General features: G+C 43.8%; 1 pseudogene; it reads right to left on the bottom strand.

The window, feature by feature from the left end:
- Positions 1-1,739: 1,739 nt before the first annotated feature.
- LOC106568246 (WD repeat-containing protein 70-like) overlaps positions 1,740-18,516 on the bottom strand; it is an 85,137-nt pseudogene continuing 68,360 nt past the window's right edge.

The following is an 18,516-nucleotide window of genomic DNA, read 5'->3' as shown; positions in this document are numbered from 1 at the left end:
CAAAAATAAATCCGTTTTACCAAATTTTTACCAGCCTGTCACATGTGCAACCAGGGGGAAAAAAACCTGAGACCACTTTTACTCCACACACAGAGATGCATACAAAGCTCTCCCCCACCCTCCATTTGGCAAATCTGACCACAATTCTATCCTCCTGATTCCTGCTTACATGTAAAAACTAAAGCAGGAAGTACCAGTGACTCGCTCAATATGGAAGTGGTCAGATGATGCGGATGCTACACTACATGACTGTTTTGCTAGCACAGACTGGAATATGTTCCGGGATTCATCCAATGGCATTGAGAAATACACCACCTCAGTCATCAGCTTCATCAATAAGTGCATCGATGACGTTGTCCCCACAGTGACTGTACGTACATATCCCAACCAGAAGCCATGGATTACAGGCAACATCCGCATCGAGCTAAAGGCTAGAGTTCAGACGAAACATCAAACAAGCAAAGCGTCAATACAGGATTAAGATTGAATCCTACTACACCGGCACTGATGCTCGTCGGATGTGGCAGGGCTTGAAAACTATTACAAACTACAAAGGGAAACCCAGACACGAGCTCCCCCGTGACGCGAGCTTACCAGACGAGCTAAATACCTTTTATGCTTGCTTCGAGGCAAGCAACACTGAAGCATGCATGAGAGCACCAGCTGTTCTGGATGACTGTGTGATAACGCTCTCTGTAGCCGATGTGAACAAAACCTTTAAACAAGTCAACATTCACAAAGCCGCTGGGCCAGACGGATTACCAGGACTTGTACTCAAAGCATGCACGGACCAACTGTCATTTTCAATCTCTCCCTGACCGAGTCTGTAATACCTACATGTTTCAAGCAGACCCCCATAGTCCCTGTGCCTAAGGAAGCGAAGGAAACCTGCCTTAATGATTACCGCCCAGTGGCACTCACATCGGTAGCCATGAAGTGCTTTGAAAGGCTGGTCATGGCTCACATCAACAGCATCCCAGACACCCTAGACCCACTTCATTTTGCATACCGCCCCAACAGATCCACAGATGACGCAATCTCAATTGCACTCCACACTGCCCTTTCTTACCTGGACAAAAGGAACACCTATGTGAGAATGCTGTTCATTGACTACAGCTCAACGTTCAACACCATAGTGCCCACAAAGCTCATCACCAAGCTAAGGACTCTGGGGCTAAACACCTCCCTCTGCAACTTGATCCTGGACCTCCTGACGGGCCACCCCAGGTGGTAAGAGTAGGCAACAACACGTCTGCCACGCTGCCACGCTGTTATGTAATTACTAGCCCAGAATGTCTGTTATTACAGAGGCGCAATATATAGGCTATGCATAGAACTTTGTTCAATTTATCGAATCAGTTATTGTTTTCTTGGTCAAATCGCGAGCAACAACTGTCAAACAGACATTTCTCTCAAAACACAAGGATGTGGATTCGCACGGGACTCGTATTATCAGAGGACTTTGGAATTTGCCAAAAAAACTGTAGGTTATTCTCAGTGGTGGTTCTAGCTTGTATGGCTCCCTGGGCAAACCCCCCTTTGAGAGCCCCCCCCCCCCAACAAATTCTGCACTAACTGTCATTTTTATTCAGACATTTGGATCAACACAAATAAATAATCATAACATTTAAAACTATATAAATAAAATAAAAATATACAAAAATAAGACTATCAAAAGAAGTAACAAAGACAAATGTTGATTTGGCACTCGAGCATCACTACATTACCCATCCCCCAACACTGTCAACCAAGAGTCAAGACTAAACCAATTCACCTTGGTGATGTGCAGACTGGTTTTATATTATTCTAAACTATTTCGCACAAACCAACAATATGTCTTTGAAACTATATATTCACAGTATTATGAATGAATTGTGGTTTATTTCGTAGCATTTCGTAGTGTAACTGATTTTACTAATGATTTTATTAATTGCATTAGTACTGTACAAAGTTAGAGGTGCACTATAACCTACCTCCGCCCCTCTCCCCATCTCGTACTTGTGAGTGGGAGACCTTCCCAGGCAGTAGCCTGCCTAGCTCACAAACTAGAATCAGGGCGCCCACTCCGACAAGGTTAATTGACCAACAGTCCCACACGGTGACATGATATCATTGACATGATGTGCAAATGAGCGATAGAAAACCAATCGCGCAAATGTCACCATTTCTGATTTTTTTTTGTGCAGGCCCCAGTGCCGCCCCCGGCAAGATGCTCATGTCGCCTACACCTAAATCCCCCACCGGTTATTCTGGTTAGTCAATGTCCAGATTTCAGTTTGCATTTAACCCATCTAAACAGTAGGCAACATTTCCTTTGACATGCCATAGGCCTAATTGAAGTCCCCCCCACACTTCTCTTTATTTTCAACTCTCCTTTCGCAGCTTTTGTCTTAATGAATTATACTTCGGCAATGTCCTTTTTGCCTCCGTGGATTGACATTAACTTTTTCTGCCTGTTCCCAAAAGCATTATTTGGCAATTGGCTGTGTAGGCTATTTGGCGCGTACAGTTTAGCCCTAAAGTTCAGGCTTATGCAGTAACACCAGATAGCCTAAAATAATTAAAGAAAAACCTCAATGTACCTATATAAATTGCACAATAATTATACATGTATGGATTTTTTAAAGGTATTGTTTCTCTTTATTCAACCCACGCATCACTAGTGTGTGTGTACTTATACCAGAGATAACTAATTAAAGGGAGCCCAACAAAGGAAGTAACCAGATCAGTTGGTCATGAATCTATCATGGTGCCCAAGTGCTACAATGTGTCTCATTAGTGTCAACATTCCAGTTAGCAGTGGTAATGACTAATGAGTGATCATCTCCATACAGGGCGGATCAGCTGAGCAAGGCCACTCAGGTAAGAGGCTACAGGTATGGTTACATGGATTAGGATGTTTTCTTAGCCCAGACTAGACATGGTACCTTGGTGTGTCTTACCCCAGTGTCCACGACACTCAATACCTCAGCAAGCGTACCTGCATGGATGATGATGAAAAGGATGATGACGATGAAATCTCCATAACTCATGTATACACCTGTCGACTGGTGAGGTGATGAGCTATATTGACAGTCCATTGGGATTGTGTCGCCAGAATTAAACTGATGCATAATGCATGTGAACTCCAAACCAAGCAGATGCCGAACCCAAGAGAGGTTTGTGCTAACTAAATATACTGTCTCCTGTCAAATATCATGCCATTAATGACATTTATATGGGCCTATCATGACTAGGTTTGGGATGCCTACAGATGAATGTGGACGTTTTCCTTAAACACCTTTAGATCCTCAGCCCATAAATGTCCTGTCCCTTAGCCAGGGTGTCTGTGGACATCAAGGTGGAACACGAGCCCTCTTAGGTAGCTGAATGGTGGTTCGTGGGCCTCCAGACCTGGGCTGCAGCCTGCAGCACTTTAAACATCCATGTGTCACCAAGCCAGGCAGGCTGCAACCTTAGCACAGCCACACTGCCATAAACTATACCCACCGCAGCCTCATTTTACAGCCTGTCTCTCTGTGTCATCACGGGAGTGTGTTTGTGTGGGGTCGGTTTTACTTGGTGTAGGCATGGGCGACCCAGTAGGGGTTTTTGGAGGGCTCCTTGGCGTGTCAGAGGAAGGCCTGGCAAAGGTTGCTGTCATCAATTTTGTCCAGAGCAATGTTCTTCACAATGGAGGGCAGAGTACCTCCATGGGCTGCCACACGACCACCACGACCTGAGAGGAAGAGAGGAATACTGGGTTAGAAACACATTTTAGTCATTTAGCAGACAGTCTTATCCAGGGCAAGTTACAGGAGCAATTAGGGTAAATTGCCTTGCTCAAGGGCACATCGACAGTCAGCTTAGGGATTCGAACCAGAGACCTTTGGTTGACTGGCACAAAGTTCTTAAGTGCTAGGCTACCTTCCACCCACACACATAACTCATACACATGCCCAGACTGACAGGCAGGCAGACAGACACACTAGCAACATCCACCCAAAAGCATGCATACAGATGAAAACAGTTTCACATTTATTTATTTTATTTCACCTTTATTTAACCAGGTAGGCTAGTTGAGAACAAGTTCTCATTTGCAACTGCGACCTGGCCAAGATAAAGCATAGCAATTCGACACATACAACAACACAGAGTTACACATGGAATAAACAAAATATACAGTCAATAATACAGTGGAACAAAAGAAAACAAAAAGTCTATATACAGGGAGTGCAAATGAGGTAAGATAAGGCAATAAATAGGCCATGGTGGCGAAGTAATTACAATATAGAAATTAAACACTGGAATGGTAGATGTGCAGAAGAGGAATGTGCAAGTAGAGATACTTGGGTGCAAAGGAGCAAGATAAATAAATAAATACAGTATGGGGATGAGGTAGGTAGATAGATGGGCTGTTTACAGATGGGCTATGTACAGGTGCAGTGATCTGTGAGCTGTGATTTAATGACAAACAAGGAAAAACATTCCTCCTGCTCCAAAACATACACACATGAGCATGTTAGGAAAAATGTACTCATTGTCGTAAGAGTATTTATGTTTTGTTAAAATATGGACTGCCACACTCACACTATCCTTGTGGGGACCAAACTATTGATTCCCATTCAAAATCCAATTATCCCCAATATCGCACTAATGCAATTCCATAAAATACCCAATATGCACAGCAGCAGATTAGCAAAAAATTAAATAGCACATTATCCAAACAGGTTGTCACATGGAAGCTGTTAGCCTAGCGTATTTACTTCACACAAAGTCACCCTGAATTCAAAGCACACACATAATTGACACTGCCGGACTGCACAGGCGAGTCGTGACCAGAATGCGGTTAATAAACCCATAAACCCTACTACCCTAATAAACTGCTACAGTATAGCCTATAAAATAACGTGTGCCTCTTTGAGCTGTCATTATGTCACAAATTTCATAGGCATATGCACAATTCACTACATAGGCATCTCTGTCACAGACATGCAGTCTTAATGAGTAGATCTTCTCCTGATCTAGAGCCTAGGCTATTTTCATATCAGTCCAAATCCGACCGAAACCCTAAATCCTGACTCCTGTCTCGCATGAAAATTCCTAACTTTATTATCGATAGGTTGCATTAACAAATCACATCTCTTGCCTATGCATGACAAAATACCTCTATAACAATTCTTACGCTTCTCTGCGCTGTCTCGTACTTGCTGCCCATATAACCTGCCTAAATGACTACCGACCCATAGCACTCACGTCTGTAGCCATGAAATGCTTTGAAAGGCTGGTCATGGCTCACATCAACACCATCATCCCAGAAACCCTAGACCCACTCCAATTTGCATACCGTACCAACAGATCCACAGATGATGCAATTTCTATTGCACTCCACACTGCCCTTTCCCACCTGGACAAAAGGAACACCTATGTGAGAATGCTATTCATTGACTACTCAGCGTTCAACACCATAGTGCCCTCAAAGCTTATCACTAAGCTAAGGACCCTGGGACTAAACAACTGGATCCTGGACTTCCTGACGGGCCACCCCCAGGTGGTAAGGGTAGGTAACAACACATCCGCCACGCTGATCCTCAACACGGGGGCCCCTCAGGGGTGCGTGCTCAGTCCCCTCCTGTACTCCCTGTTCACTCATGACTGCATGGCAAGGCATGACTCCAACAGCATCATTAAGTTTGCTGATGACGTAACAGTAGTAGGCCTGATCACCGACAATGATGAGACAGCCTATAGGGACGATGTCAGAGACCTGACCATGTGGTGCAAGGACAACAACCTCTCCCTCAACGTGATCAAGACAAAGGAGATGATTGTGGACTACAGGAAAAGGAGGACTGAGCACGCCCCCATTCTCACCGACGGGGCTGTAATGGAGTAGGTTGAGAGCATCAAGTTCCTTGGCGTCCACATCACCAACAAACTAACATGGTCCAACCACACCAAGACAGATGTGAAGAGGGCACGACAAAACCTATTCCCTCTCAGGAGACTTGGCATGGGTCCTCAGATCCTCAAAAGGTTTTATAACTGCACCATCGAGAGCATCCTGACTGGTTGCATCACTGTTTGGTATGGCAACTGCTCGACCTCTGACCGCAAGGCACTACAGAGGGTAGTGCGTATGGCCCAGTACATCACCGTGGGCAAACTTCCTGCCATCCAGGACCTCTATACCAGGCGGTGTCAGAGGAAGGCCCTAAAAATTGTCAGACTCCAGCCACCCTAGTCATAGACTGTTCTCTCTGCTACTGCATGGAAAGCGGTACTGGAGCACTTAGTCTAGGTCCAAGAGGCTTCTTAACAGTTTCTACCACCAAGCCATAAGACTCATGAACAGCTAATCAAATGGCTACCCAGACTATTTGCATTGCCCCCCTTCTACGCTGCTGCTACTCTCTGTTATTATATATGCATTGTCACTTTAATAACTCTACCTACAGTGGGGCAAAAAAGTATTTAGTCAGCCACCAATTGTGCAAGTTCTCCCACTTAAAAAGATGAGAGAGGCCTGTAATTTTCATCATAGGTACACGTCAACTATGACAGACAAAATTAGAAAAAAAAATCCAGAAAATCACATTGTAGGATTTTGAATTAATTTATTTGCAAATTATGCTATTTCTATGTTGTGTTTTTTTGGGAGGATCTCCAATTAGAGGCAGCTGGTCCTCATTGTCTCTAATTGGAGATCATACTTAAGTAGGTTTTTCTTCCCACCTGTGTTTGTGGGTAGTTGTCTTCTGTTTAGTTTATGTACCTGACAGAACTGTGCGCTTTTGTTTTCTCGTTATTTTTTCTTTAGTGTTCTGAGTTAAAATAAATATTCATCATGAGCAATCAACACGCTGCGCTTTGGTCCCCTCTCTACGACAGCCGTTACATATTGAGAGTAGATGTAGCTATAACTATTGAGAGTAGATATAGCTATTGAGAGTAGCCCTGAGCAAGGTAGTTAACCCACTGTTCCCTGGGCGCCGAAGATGAGGATGTCGATTAAGGCAGCCCCCATAACACTCTGATTTGAGTTGAATACATTCAGTTGTATTCAACTGACTAGGTATCCCCCTTTCCCTAGGCGGCAGGTAGCCTAGTGGTTAGAGTGTTGGGCCAGTCACCGAAACATTGCTAGATTGAATCTCTGAGCTGACAAGGTAAAAATCTGTCATTTTGTCCCTGAACTAGGCAGTTAACCCACTGTTCCTAGGCCGTCATTGTAAATAAGAATTTGTTATTAACTGACTTGCCTAGTTAAATAAAAAAATATAACTATTGAGAGTATATCTAACTATTGAGAGTAGATTTATTGAGAGTAGATCTAACTATTGAGAGTAGATCTAACTATTGAGACTAAATATAACTTTTGACAGTAGATTTAGTATGGATATTTTTTAAACAGAGTTGGTCCCCATTAAGATACCTTGATATTTAAACTATTTCCACTCTTCATCTCCCCGTTATTAATGAGCTGATCTGCTGTCTGTATGATCATCAACTCAATTTAGACAAATGTAGGAGGTATTCTGTCTTTTGTTGAAGGAGGTTATCTAGCAAGGTTAGCAACTTTGGTCATTTGACATTTTTTTATGAATGGCCTGTTTTGCAATTCACAATGTAATTGGAGATCAAAGATAGTTAGCCTACTCCCTCATTACTAAATATCCGTTTACTTTGCTCTGAAATCTTTACATAGCAGCGATCCTCTTATTTCGGGAGAACATTGGCATAGTGACCATATGTTGGTTTAAAATGGGCACTTACGGGTATTTCCCGGGATAAATATGAATTATTACCGGGTATTGAAACTTGGTCAATTTTTGGGGAAATATTCATCCCTAGCACCCAGCCAACCCCTCAAACATTACACAACACTTTTAAGAGTAGTTTAAATCAGGATGATAAAGAAATTACAGTGAATTATCCAATAAGTCTCTCTCTCTCTCTCTCTCTCTCTCTCTCTCTCTCTCTCTCTCTCTCTCTCTCTCTCTCTCTCTCTCTCTCTCTCTCTCTCTCTCATATAATAGTGAGGAAGGGAATATGTGAGCATTCAAGAGAACAGCTGGGCTGCAAACTTCTCTCAAAGCATCACAGCTAAACTGACAGCTGGCAGCCATTTAGTCAGGAAATGTACAGCACCTCAGCTTATTGACTGAGGGTCAGGCAGAGTGTTTGTGTGTGTGATAGACTGTACATACAGTGAGCATAGGAGTCCACAGAGGTCCTTGGGGCAGCAGTGGCTCAGCAGTTAGGTAAATAAGACAATCACCAAATGTGTTAGTAGGGGAACCCAAAAGGGGTTGCATTGTGAAGAGAGAGAGAGAGAGAGAGAGAGAGAGAGAGAGAGAGAGAGAGAGAGAGAGAGAGAGAGAGAGAGAGAGAGAGAGAGAGAGAGAGAGAGAGAAAGAACGTGAGGGATAGAGGGAACAAATACAAAACACATAGACTAACAAACATGTCAACAGGTCATACTGGAAAGCAAAGCATTACACTCAAACACACCAAGTGGCCACTGGCGAGGTCCATGTCCTCTCAGTGTACTCTTTCTGCCATGTTGGACCCCAACAGGGTCATTATCACTTCCAGGTTTATATTTACACATCCACGTTTTGTGTGTCTGTGCGTGTCCCCAACATTATACGTATGCGTGTATATCTGAGTAACACTGTGTGTGTGTGTGTGTGTGTGTGTGTGTGTGTGTGTGTGTGTGTGTGTGTGTGTGTGTGTGTGTGTGTGTGTGTGTGTGTGTGTGTGTGTGTGTGTGTGTGTGTGTGTGTGTGTGTGTGTGTGTGTGTGTGTTTCCTCAAGGGTTACAGACACACTTAGTGTAGGGCTAGATTAAGTGATTTTCCATTCAGGAGCTCCTGTTGTCACTGCTCAGTGTTAATTCTTCTCCTCCACGCTACATTAAACAAAAAGGTTACTGTTAACAGATCCCCACTCTTTTCTCAATGGGCCATCACCACGCTTCCTCTTCCTTCTAATTTTCCAGCGCTAGGGCACAGGTTTGTCACTCAGCGACCATGACCTTTACTCTTACTGCCTGTCAGCGTGGCGATGAAATCACATGATGGATATTAAAAAGGGTTCTGTCGCCTAAACAATAAGCTGTGTTTCTCTATTAGTCAATCACGGCTCAGCCAGGTGTCTGGTCCTCCTATTCCTGTTCATACCTCAGTGAGAGATATACAAGGCTGACAGATGAGAGCCACGCATCGTCCATGCATAGTGCAGCAGTGATTTGTGTGGAAATGACAGACTGTCTGGGTTAAAGACTGGTCAAATGTGGTGGGTTGTAGGGAAGGGGGGGTGTTGATTTAGGAGAGGGGTGAGTGGGAGTATGATATGGGAGTGTGTGTGTAAGCGGGGGGTATCACGCTGCCTGAGGTGGGAGAGGTGGCTGTCCCTGGCGTGACTGGAGCCCTGGTGGTTGACGCGTGGCATCATGCCCTGTGGCCGTCTGTTCACTCACGGTCACCATCAGCTAATGGGCCTGAACTGTGTCAACACTGACTGAACACTGCCTGATGTCACCTCTGAAAGCTGTGTGTGTGTGAGAGAGTGAGTGTTGTGTGATACTGCTAGCATGTTTGTGGCTGATACTGTCTGTCTGTCTGTCTGTCTGTCTGTCTGTCTGTCTGTCTGTCTGTCTGTCTGTCTGTCTGTCTGTCTGTCTGTCTGTCTGTCTGTCTGTCTGTCTGTCTGTCTGTCTGTGTGTGTGTGTGTGTGTGTGTCAGGGCTGGGCGATATCGGCAAAATATTAGGCAAACAATCTAGGTTTATTTTTAACCAAAATGTTGCAATTACGATTTGACTTGTGATTTAGAGTAAAACACTTGGGTGAACTGTTGGAATCATGGAAATATAATGATTATTCTAATTCTACAGTTAGAATATAACAGTGGGCGCTTTGAATACAGTGTTTGACATGACAGCAAATTAAAATGCCAGGAAGGTGTTATTGTGACAGGGTAGGAACCAAAGTGTTGACAAGTGTTTCCTAGGGCTTTGCTTATTCCTCTTTGATTTAGAAGATACTGTTGCACAAAAAAAGCATGCAGATGTAGGTCTACACCATCACTGGTATTATCAGGCTGTATAGCTAGTTACGTTTGCTCTGACTCAGAGCTTTTTGAGCTAGCTAGCAATTAGCATTAGCGGCTAAGATGATTTAGGCCCAACTAGCTAAGAAAATACAAATTAGCTTTTTGCAGATGTAAGAAACACAAACTAATAGTGTAATTATAGAATGCTAGTGGATTTTGATTAAGACGCAAAGTGAAAATAGCATCGTTGATGTCAACATTGTTGCATGTGCTGCATTGACCAGGGAGAGACTGGAGGAACAACAAACGCGCTCCTTGAGTGACATGGGGCAGGGCTCTCTCTCTTGAGAGAGAGAGGAGAGATGACTCAAGTAGCGAAGGTAACTATAAATATGGAAGTTACACACAGCGTATCACATTTAACAAACCAAACATTCAAATAATGTTATATAAGGTAAAGTAAAAACCCAAACGGGTCCATGCATCAATACTGGTATATCGTCAAATACGGTATACTGCCCAGCCCTATTGTGTGTGTGACTGTGTGTGTGTTGAGGTACTTACGTGTGATGATGTGTTCTTGCGTCAGTGTCTCTCTTTCATCTTGCTCTTCACCACACACAGCTTAGCCCCCCTGCACACAGAGAGTTAGCGACGCCACACAGTTCATATTTCATTCTGTGAGAGACAAGGTTAGCTTTATACACCATTCTCAAACATGGCTGCCTGTAGGTTAGAGATGGACCACAAGAAAGTCTCTTCTGCTCTGCTCCTAACAGGATGGAGTCTAGACAACCCACTTCAGGCCCATTATCAAATATACACACAATTGTTTCTCGCTGGGAGTTTGTACAGTGAAGTGAGAAAAAGACTGACGATGTACAGGACAGCTAAAAACATGCCATAAAAAAAAATAACAGCTGTCGTCCCAGCCACTACAAAGGTAAACATTCTCAGCTCAGTGTACCTGTGACTCTTGACAGAGTCATAATAGAATTTAGCCAATCCGATTCCAGTCCCCACCATAATCTGATTCAGCTTGGGATGCCAGAGACAGCGCACCACACCCTGAGAGAGACACAGAGAAACAGAGACAGGAGATGAGCTATACAGAGACATACTGAACATTTCATCTTAACATGAGATTCAAATGATTCGTAGCGATGGAGCGGATACATTGTGGTAGTAGTTTGTGCTATTGACCGCGGTAGACTGTAGATGTAGACTGGGACGCGGGCAGGTTTTTATCAGTCGGAGTGGTCTCTGCATTAGTTGACTATATTTGGTCGTCAGGACGGGGCCTGGATCCCTCAGTCTGTGTGTGACAGATGGCTTGCTGCCAAGGGCAAATGTGACCTCGCTCATCCAGAGTGTGTGTGGTGTGTGTGCACGCGCAAGTGTGTGTGTGTGTTTAGCAGTGATGAAGCACTTGAGAGTGCACGTGTGCACTATTTTTGTGCAAGACTTCCAGTTTATAGGTGGAAATTCTGAGCGATGATAAGCAGATGTGTGGCAGGTAGCACATTAGTGGCTGGATGTTGGATGTTTCTGAATGTACAGCAGTCTTCTCACTCAGGCTTGTTGTGCTCTCTCCGTCTCTCTAAGATCCTCTTTAACAAAGAGGCCTAATGTAGGAATGGAAGAGGATGCAATAATCCCACACATAATGAAAAAGGTTTATGACTGATGCTGGGCACAGTAGGTAGTATTACAAGCAGTATTACAAGCTGTAGGGAGCATTACAAGCAGTGGGCAGTATTACAAGCTGTAGGGAGCATTATAAGCAGTCGGCAGTATTACAAGCTGTGGGTAGTATTACAAGCTGTGGGCAGTATTACAAGCAGTGGGCAGTATTGCAAGCTGTAGGGAGAATTACAAGCAGTGAGCAGTATTACAAGTAGTGGGCAGTATTACAAGAAGTGGGCAGTATTACAAGAAGTGGGCAGTATTACAAGCTGTGGGCAGTATTACAAGCTGTGGGCAGAATTACAAGCTGTGGGCAGAATTACAAGCAGTGGGCAGTATTTCAAGAAGTGGGCAGTATTACAAGAAGATTGGAAAGCTGCCTCGGTCATCCCCCTCTTCAAAGGGGGTGACACTCTAGACCTAAATAGTTACAGACCTATATCCATCCTGCCCTGCCTTTCTAAAGTCTTCGAAAGCCAAGTTAACCTGTTGGGGCTAGGGGGCAGTATTTGCACGGCTGGATAAAAAAATGTACCCGATTTAATCTGGTTACTAATCCTACCCAGTAACTAGAATATGCATATACTTATTATATATGGATAGAAAACACCCTAAAGTTTCTAAAACTGTTTGAATGGTGTCTGTGAGTATAACAGAACTCATTTGGCAGGCAAAACCCTGAGACATTTTCTGACAGGAAGTGGATACCTGATGTGTTGTATTACCTTTAAACCTATGCCATTGAAAAACACAGGGGCTGAGGAATATTTTGGCACTTCCTATTGCTTCCACTAGATGTCACCAGCCTTTACAAAGTGTTTTGAGTCTTCTGGAGGGAGATCTGACCGAACAAGAGCCATGGAACGATGATGGCCCATTAGACACCTGGCGCGCGAGTTCATGTTGGGTACCCTCGTTCCAATACGTTATAAAAGAGAATGCATTCGTCCACCTTGAATATTATTCATGTTCTGGTTAAAAAAGGCCCTAATGATTTATGCTATACAACGTTTGACATGTTTGAACGAACGTAAATATAATTTTTCCCCTCGTTCATGAAGTGAAGTCCGGCGGGCTTAGATCATGTGCTAACAAGACGGAGATTTTTGGACATAAATGATGAGCTTTTTTGAACAAAACTACATTCGTTATGGACCTGTGATACCTGGAAGTGACATCTGATGAAGAGAATCAAAGGTAATGGATTATTTACATAGTATTTTCGATTTTAGATCTCCCCAACATGGCGGCTAGTCTGTATCGCAACGCGTATTTTTCTGGGCGCAGTGCTCAGATTATTGCAAAGTGTGATTTCCCAGTAAGGTTATTTTTAAATCTGGCAAGTTGATTGCGTTCAAGAGATGTAAATCTATAATTCTTTAAATGACAATATAATATTTGACCAATGTTTTCTAATTTTAATTATTTAATTTGTGGTGCTGACTTGAATGCCGGTTATTGGAGGGAAACGATTTCCTGAACATCAACGCCACAGTAAAACGCTGTTTTTGGATATAAATATGAACTTGATAGAACTAAAAATGCATGCATTGTCTAACACAATGTCCTAGGAGTGTCATCTGTTGGAGATTGTAAAAGGTTAGTGCATAATTTTAGCTGATTTTATGGTTTTGGTGACGCCTGTCTTTGAATTGGCACAACATTACACACAACTCTTGTAAATGTACTGTCCTAACATACTCTAAATGTATGCTTTCGCCGTAAAAACTTTTTGAAATCGTAAAACGTGGTTAGATTAAGGAGATGTTTATCTTTCAAAGGGTGTAAAATAGTTGTATGTTTGAAAAATTTGAATTTTGACATTTATTTGGATTCAAATTTGCCGCTCTTGAAATGCACCTGCTGTTGATGGAGTGCACCACGGGTGGGACGCTTGCGTCCCACCTAGCCCATAGAGGTTAACAAACAGATCACTGACCATTTCGAATCCCACCGTTTCTTCTCCGCTGTGCAATCCGGTTTCCGAGCTGGTCATGGGTGTACCTCAGCCACGCTCAAGGTACTAAACAATATCATAACCGCCATCGATAAAAGACAGTACTGTGCAGCCGTCTACATCGACCTGGCCAAGGCTTTCAACTCTGTCAATCACCGTATTCTTACAGGCAGACTCAACAGCCTTGGTTTCTCAAATGACTGCCTCGCCTGGTTCACCAACTACTTCTCAGATAGAGTTCAGTGTGTCAAATCGGATGGCCTGTTGTCCGGACCTCTGGCAGTCTCTATGGGGGTGCCACAGGGTTCAATTCTCGGGCCAACTCTTTTCTCTGTATATATAAACGATGTCGCTCTTGCTGCTGGTGATTCCTTGATCCACCTCTACGCAGACGACACTATTCTGTATACAGCTGGGACTTCTTTGGACACTGTGTTAACAAACCTCCAAACGAGCTTCAATGCCATACAACACTCCTTCTGTGGCCTCCAACTGCTCTTAAATGCTAGTAAAACTAAATGCATGCTCTTCAACCAATCGCTGCCCGCACCTGCCCACCTGACTAGCATCACCACTCTGGATGGATCTGACTTAGAATAACTACAAATACCTAGGTGTCTGGTTAGACTGTAAACTCTCCTTCCAAACTTATATTAAGCATCTACAATCCAAAATTATATCTAGAATCGGCTTCCTATTTCGCAACAAAGCCTCTTTCACTCAGGCTGCCAAACATACCCTCGTAAATCTGCCTATCCTACCGATCCTCAACTTCGACGATGTCATTTACAAAATAGCTTCCAACACTCTACTCAGAAAACTGGATGCAGTCTATCACAGTGCCATCTGATTTGTCACCAAAGCCCCATATACCACCCACCACTACGACCTAAATGCTCTCATCGGCTGGCCCTCGCTACATATTCGTCGCCAGACCCACTGGCTCCAGGTCATCTATAAGTCTTTGCTAGGTAAAGCTCCGCCTTATCTCAGCTCACTGGTCACCATAACAACATCCACCTGTAGCATGTGGTCCAGCAGGTACAGTTGAAGTCGGAAGTTTACATACACTTAGGTTGGAGTCAATAAAACTTGTTTTTCAACCATTACACAATTTTCTTGTTAACAAACTATAGTTTTGGCAAGTCGGTTAGGCCATCTACTTTGTGTATGACACAAGTAATTTTTCCAACAATTGTTTACAGACAGATTATTTCACTTATAATTCACTGTATCACAATGTAATTCCAGTGGGTGAGAAGTTTACATACACTAAGTTGACTGTGCCTTTAAACAGCTTTGAAAATTCCAGAAAATGATGTCATGGCTTTAGAAGCTTCTGATAGGTTAATTGACATCATTTGAGTCAATTGGAGGTGTACCTGTGGATGTATTTCATGGCCTACCTTCAAACTCACTGCCTCTCTGCTTGACATCATGGGAAAATCAAAAGAAATCAGCCAAGACCTCAGATAAACAATTGTAGACCTCCACAAGTCCGGTTCATCCTTGGGAGCAATTTACAAACGTCTGAAGCTACCACGTTCATCTGTACAAACAATAGTACGCAAATATAAACACCATGGGACCACGCAGCCGTCATACCGCTCAGGAAGGAGACGAGTTCTGTCTCCTAGAGATGAATGTACTGTGGCGCGAAAAGTGCAAATCAATCCCAGAACAACAGCAAAGAACCATGTGAAGATGCTGGAGGAAACAGGTACAAAAGTATCTATATCCACAGTAAAACGAGTCCTATATCGACATAACCTGAAAGGCCGCTCAGCAAGGAAGAAGCCACCGCTACAAGACCGCCATAAAAAAGCCAGACCACGGTTTGCAACTGCACATGGGAACAAAGATCGTACTTTTTGGAGAAATGTCCTCTGGTCTGATGAAACAAAAATAGAACTGTTTGGCCATAATGACCATTGTTGTGTTTGGAGGAAAAAGGCGGAGGCCTGCAAGCCAAAGAACACCATCCCAACCGTGAAGTACGGGGCTGGCAGCATCATGTTGTGGGTGTGCGTTGCTGCAGGAGGGACTGGTGCACTTCACAAAATAGATGGCATCATGATGAAAGAAAATTATGTGGATATATTAAAGCAACATCTCAAGACATCAGTCAGGAAGTTAAAGCTTGGTCACAAATGGGTCTTCCAAATCGACAATGACCCCAAGCATACTTCCAAAGTTGTGGCAAAATGGCTTAAGGACAACAAAGTCAAGGTATTGGGGTGGCCATCACAAAGCCCTGACCTTAATCCTATATAACATTTGTGGGCCGAACTGAAAAAGCGTTTGCGAGCAAGGAGGCCTACAAACCTGACTCAGTTACACCAGCTCTGTCAGGAGGAATGGGCCAAAATTCACCCAACTTATTGTGGGAAGCTTGTGGAAGGCTACCTGAAATGTTTGACCCAAGTGAAACAATTTAAAGGCAGTGCTACCAAATAGTAATTAACCCCAGTTTGACTAATTTAAGGAAATAAAAGCTGAAAAATTATTCTCTCTGCTATTATTCTGACATTTCACATTCTTAAAATAAAGTGGTGATCCTAACTAACCTAAGACAGGGATTTTTTTACTAGGATTAAATGTCAGGAATTGTGAAAAACTGAGTTTAAATGTATTTGGCTAAGGTGTATGTAAACTTCCGACTTCAACTGAATATCTCTCTGGTCATCCCCCAAGCCAACACCTCCTTTGGCTGCCTTTCCTTCCAGTTCTCTGCTGCCAATGACTGGAACGAATTACAAAAATCGCTGAAGTTGGAGACTTATATCTCCCTCACTAAATTTAAGCATCTGCTATCTGATCAGCTTACCGATCGCTGCAGCTGTACACAGCCCATCTGTAAATAGCCCATCCAACTACCTATCTCATCCCCATATTGTTTTTATTTACTTTTTTTGCACACCAGTGTTTCTACTTGCACATCTTCATCTGCACATCTATCAATCCAGTGTTAATTTTCTAAATTGTAATTACTTCGCTACTATGGCTTATTTATTGCCTAACCTCCTTACTCCATTTGTATATAGATTTTTCTATTGTGTAATTGACTGTACATTTGTTTATCCCACATGTAACTTTTTTGTCTCACTGCTTTGCTTTATCTTGGCCAGGTCGCAGTTGTGAATGAGAACTTGTTCTCAACTGGCCTACTTGTGCAAATGGAATAGACAACAGGTGGAAATTATAGGCAATTAGCAAGACACCCCCAATAAAGGAATGGTTCTGCAGGTGGGGACCACAGACCACTTCTCAGTTCCTATGCTTCCTGGCTGATGTTTTGGTCACTTTTGAATGCTGGCGGTGCTTTCACTCTAGTGGTAGCATGAGACAGTCTACAACCCACACAAGTGGCTCAGGTAGTGCAGCTCATCCAGGATGTCACATCAATGCGAGCTGTGGCAAGAAGGTTTGCTGTGTCTGTCAGCGTAGTGTCCAGAGCATGGAGGCGCTACCAGGAGACAGGCCAGTACATCAGGAGACGTGGAGGAGGCTGTAAGAGGGCAACAACCCAGCAGCAGGACCGCTACCTCCGCCTTTGTGCAAGGAGGAGCAGGAGGAGCACTGCCAGAGCCCTGCAAAATGACCTCCAGCAGGCCACAAATGTGCATGTGTCTGCTCAAATGGTCAGAAACAGACTCCATGAGGGTGGTATGAGGGCCCGACGTCCACAGGTGGGGGTTGTGCTTACAGCCCAACACCGTGCAGGACGTTTGGCATTTGCCAGAGAACACCAAGATTGGCAAATTCGCCACTGGCACCCTGTGCTCTTCACAGATGAAAGCAGGTTCACGCTGAGCACATGTGACAGACGTGACAGAGTCTGGAGACGCCGTGGAGAACATTCTGCTGCCTGCAACATCCTCCAACATGACCGGTTTGGCAGTGGGTCAGTCATGGTGTGGGGTGGCATTTCTTTGGAGGGCCGCACAGCCCTCCATGTGCTCGCCAGAGGTAGCCTGACTGCCATTAGGTACCGAGATGAGATCCTCAGACCCCTTGTGAGACCATATGCTGGTGCGGTTGGCCCTGGGTTCCTCCTAATGCAAGACAATGCTAGACCTCATGTGGCTGGAGTGTGTCAGCAGTTCCTGCAAGAGGAAGGCATTGATGCTATGGACTGGCCCGACCGTTCCCCAGACCTGAATCCAATTGAGCACATCTGGGACATCATGTCTCGCTCCATCCACCAACGCCACGTTGCACCACAGACTGTCCAGGAGTTGGCGGATGCTTTAGTCCAGGTCTGGGAGGAGATCCCTCAGGAGACCATCCGCCACCTCATCAGGAGCATGCCCAGGCGTTGTTAGGGAGGTCATACTGGCATGTGGAGGCCACACACATACTGAGCCTCATTTTGACTTGTTTTAAGGACATTACATCAAAGTTGGATCAGCCTGTAGTGTGGTTTTCCACTTTAATTTTGAGTGTGACTCCAAATCCAGACCTCCATGGGTTGATAAATTGGATTTCCATTGATTATTTTTGTGTGATTTTGTTGTCAGCACATTCAACTATGTAAAGAAAAAAGTATTTAATAAGATTATTTCATTCATTCAGATCTAGGATGTGTTATTGTAGTGTTCCCTTTATTTTTTTGAGCAGTATATATATATTTTTAAAGTGGGCAGTATTACAAGCTGTGCACAGTATTACAGGCTGTAGGGAGCATTACAAAAAGTGGGCAGTATTACAAGCTGTGGGCAGTATTACAAGCTGTGGGCAGTATTACAAGCTGTGGGTAGTATTGCAAGCTGTGGGCAGTATTACAAGCAGTGGGCAGTATTACAAGCTATAGGGAGCATTACAAGCAGTGGGCAT

The sequence above is a fragment of the Salmo salar genome, chromosome ssa13 (genome assembly GCF_905237065.1).
Source record: "Salmo salar chromosome ssa13, Ssal_v3.1, whole genome shotgun sequence".
Taxonomy (NCBI): Eukaryota; Metazoa; Chordata; class Actinopteri; order Salmoniformes; family Salmonidae; genus Salmo; species Salmo salar.
Note: the sequence above shows the minus strand (reverse complement) of the source record. Positions and strands in the feature narration are given on the sequence as shown.